A 4,660-nucleotide genomic window follows, 5' to 3' on the forward strand; every position below is an offset into this window, starting at 1 on the left:
TCATCGGAAACATAAAATTATGATTTCAGCATTCCTTTCAGTAAATCAACTGTGCACTCCGCCACCAACCGACCATTATAATACCAAAAAATAATTCTTATCGCGATCCATGATGCACTGTACTTCTTCGCGTTCGTATCCAGACTTGACCCACAATCTTCGAAATGTCTGGTGTTTGTTCCTGTGGAAAATAAAACGATTTGTATGTAAACTTGTATGGTTTGTTACTCGAAATGTGACATTTTAAACGAAACCTGAAAACTACTTTTTATCATTTTGGAAGCCGGAAATACACCGATGTGAAAAAAAGCCAAATTGCAACAATACTTGTAGTTTTGTATTGCTAGCTATTTTCTATGAACTATGAATATCGAAATTTTGGAATTACAATACTTGGAAATATTTTTTATTCATAAGACGAGACTCAAGTTACCCGTTTTTTCCCCTGTACCAACCTGTATTTTCCTGCTCCTAAAAAACGAAAGGGGGCGGAATAAAAAACTTCCTAGGTGCTTGAATCTTGAATTGTGTCCTTTCGAATTCAAAATATTGGTATTTTCGACGGAAATACGTAAAATTTTAAACTTACCTTTCGCTCTAACGCACTCAAAATAGGTTTATTATTAATTTTCCGCATTCCTATCAAGTTTTATTAGTGTATTGTTCTCCAAGGATTTCAATGTTCTTTTCATGCCGATTAAGGGCGAATTTCGACTTCTAGTCGTGTTGTATTTTCAGGAAAAAGAAATCTTTTATTTCTTCGTTACCAAACGTGTAGTACTACTATTTTGGGCCCCCATGCATTTCTTAATCTTCAATGACATGTTATATTTACATTTTATAGAAAAATAATATTGCTGCGGTGCGTGTTAGTGTAAGTATGTACTAGTTAGATGATTTCGAGATTTTCGAAAGCTTTAAGAATCACCACTGTGGCAAATGATTTACTCAACTTCCAACCACAAGTCTCTCTAAAGCCCGAACGGCTAGTTGGAGTGTTTTAAGCTTTTCCTAATAAGAAAAAAGTGAATGTCGCAAAAAATATTATTGCTATCGTTTTCTGATTGGTCAAGCGCTGAAATTCTATTGTAATGTCACGTCGTCTGCATAGGATTTCCTGCCTAACCACGGCACACTTTTCAGCCAAAGCACTTTATCTAGCCCTTCTGGCCAAAAATCTATGCTTCCAACTCGATTTGGTGTTTTGTTTACGAATGAAAAATAGCGTCAATGAGAGGATGTCTTGACGAAAATTTAAATGTTCATATTACGTAGTCGTTATTTAGAATCCAGTGATTCTGTTTTTAAGAACGCCGCTAAAAGTATTTTATTTTGGAAACGAATTGAAAACTTGACGATAAATGGTCGCCTGAAAACAATATGTATCTCAAATGCCAGTCTTATGAGTGTTTTACCTTTTGAGTTGTATACTCAGCATATTAATGTACAACAAATTTGTGAAAAAGAGGCTCGGTTCTTGGGTCAAAGCCTAAAACAATTTTTTTATGTGTTGAAATGTACTAGTTTTTTAAGAAAAGTCATTTTATCTTGTTGTAGTTTTGAAGTGTCAATGCCAAGTGTACACTTCCATGCCCTTTAAATGATACTTGAAACCAATAACATTAACAAGTAGGTCATCATTCCCCCATTCCCATCAGGTATTTTCAAACTTTGAATTCCTAAAAATCTTGTCCTGACTTTCTATAAATTTAAAACGCCATGGTCTTGAACATTCTGTTAATCATTCATTTTTATCAAGTATAATAGCCTGAGTTAGCTGAGACCTTGGGTATAAAGCTTACAACTGGTCAAATTTTCCTTTCGAGTGCTTATTGGATAGTAATCTTTTTTATAGCCCTGCAATACAGCGGCTTCTTTTTTTAAGAAAGCCGATTGGTCAATTGGCGTTCGAATGTGTCACGTGACCGGTCTCTATTTTCACGCAGTGACCGGTTTTCAAAAAAATGAAAACAAAAAATAATTTCGAACAAAAACAGACGAGAAGGCGCGTTGCAGGGCTATAAATGGATTATTAACCTCAGAAGCCTGTCTCTCTTGCAAAATATCGACCTCGTTCGACCTCGCTTCGCTCGTTCCAATACGTCGCGAACTCGGTCGATATTTTGCCAGAGAGACCGGCTTTTCGGTTAATAATCCATAAATAGTTTCATAGGGAAAAATCCTCATTTATACTTATACCCAACCCCAACCTTGTTTTCTATCCCTTTTACTCGAACAAAATTTTGAATTGGTCAGTTTCCGCTTGACTAAGTACTCGGGTAACTTAATGCATGTCCCAAAAATGCATTAATTTTTCCGCCCCAGTTCCAGTCCCTAAACCATAACAAACTATACATTTTTGGAAGCGTATTTGGATGTAGAATACCGTATTCGGTGTAACTTAAATTCTTTCTCAGCAGAATTTGAGTTTTTTTAAAAAAACGTGATTATGACGTCATTGTTTATGACGTCATCATATTTAAAAGTTGAATATCTCAAGAACTAATACTCAAAGCTTTATGAAATTGGGACCAATAATAGAACTCATCAAGAGTATGAGAATTATTTTTAAAAAATTTGAAAATTTGCTGATGTCAGCATTTTATCGCAAAAATTCGAATTCTTGCAATTTCTGCTGACGTCATTAATTTTGGGAGATAATTTCAAAACTTTTTGAAACATCTCAATGTACTTTATCACTGGTCCAAATTTCATAAAGTTTTGATTTATATTTCTCGAGATATTCAACTTTTTGTATTTATGACGTCATCAATCATGACGTCATAATCAGGTTTTCTTAAGATATCTCTAATTATACTGAGAAAGAATTTAAGTTACACCGAATACGGTATTCTACATCCAAATACGTTTCCAAAAATGTATAGTTTGTTATGGTTTAAGGACTGGAACTGGGGCGGAAAAATTAATGCAATTCTGGGACATGCATTAAGTTACCCGAGTAAGTTTGGATGGAATAGTATTGGTAAAACGGAACTCAGAAGCCACGAAACTGATCCAAGTAACGCATCTAAACTTTCTTTTGAATTGATTTTTTACACCTTGTATATACAGTTGACTATAGAAGTACACTTCTCAAGAATTTTAGCATGATCGAAGTTAAATCAGAAGGAGCCGCGAATATTGATTTAGCCTGTGTAGTTCTTGATTCTAATCAATCAATTTCTTTAATTTAAAGTGCCTTTGACCCAAGCATTGTAAGGGAGTGTTCAGAAAGTATCTAAAATTCACCGGGAAGTTTTGAAACCACAATCGATTTGTAAGTGCTCTAAAGTAAGTTGGATCTCTATCTAAATATTAGAATAGAAACTGTTTTCAATACCAAAACGTCAAAGATTCTTGAAGTAACCTTCGATGGATTTTTCAAAAAATGAAGAAAAAAAATTCGCACCCCAACCCCTAACCTGGAAATTTTTTTCGTACCCCTCCTCAAAAGGGTTTAAAAAAATTTGCAACCCCCTCCCCCTGCTAATTTTTTTCCCTACACTCTAACTCATTGATTAATAAGGTGAGGGTTACTTACTTTTGGATAAGGGCGACTTGTCACATATAAATCGGGTTCAAACTACAGTAAATTTCCAGATTGTGAGTGATCCTATATAAGCCTTAATATCAAAATGTTGTGCACTCATGTGGGGAGGACTACAATATTATATAGAAGGCAGCCAAGTGCCTTGATTTAAAATTTTGCCACTAGTTCCGGATTATTTTGTGTGCTTCCGTATAAAAGATTACATCATGAATATCATGAATAGGTGTGCTAAAAATGGCATAAAAACGCGTTTAAAAACAATAAAGTGAATACTGAGGCTATTAAAATATCTTTTTTATATATTATGTTTTGTCCGGTGGGACGCATTTAAAGTTTTTTAGAACAAATTTGTTGCTATTGCGACATTTCGAAATCAATTCAGACCGTTTGTTTACAAGGTCAAGTTCTGAGGTTATAATATGAAACTTCTCTGTAAAAAAACGTTGCATCACTTTGCCCCATTAACATATGGCCGGCCGTGGTCAATTACCGACCAAGTTAGAGTACAGTAAAACCTCTAATTAACGGACACTCTAAAAAGCGGACACCTCTGATTAGCGGACAATTTCATTTTCCCCGGCCGTTTCCTAGTCAAATCCTCATAAAAAAGTTTCTAAAAGGCGGACACTCAATTAGCGGACCCTCTGATTAGCGGACAATTTTTTTCGCACGAAATGGCCAAAACCCCTATTTTAGCTCTCCAATTAGCGGACATTGAATATCAAACGGGTCACAGACGTCCAAAATTGAAAAAAAATTTTTTAGATATTTTTATATTAGATATTTCTTATTAGTCTTATTATTCAAATTATTTCTACAAATTTCTAGTTTTCCCTTGACCCATTCAACGAATTTAGGTGGGCCAAAGAAATCATAAACTGGTACTTCAAGTCCGTACCCACCACCTCGATTTAACCTCTTGCCAGTCACTCGAGCTCTTCTATGGCCTAGTGTCTACAGATAAGTACTTTAGACCCCAATTTTGTATTTTCGACACCCAAGGCGGACACTTCTAATTAGCGGACACTAACCCCTTCCCCCGATGGTGTCCGCTAATTAGAGGTTCCACTGTAGTAGCAATAAAATATTAAAGTGATTTTTCTTGTTATT

Source organism: Clytia hemisphaerica, unplaced genomic scaffold (assembly GCF_902728285.1).
Source record: "Clytia hemisphaerica strain Z4C2 unplaced genomic scaffold, Clytia hemisphaerica genome assembly, whole genome shotgun sequence".
Taxonomy (NCBI): domain Eukaryota; kingdom Metazoa; phylum Cnidaria; class Hydrozoa; order Leptothecata; family Clytiidae; genus Clytia; species Clytia hemisphaerica.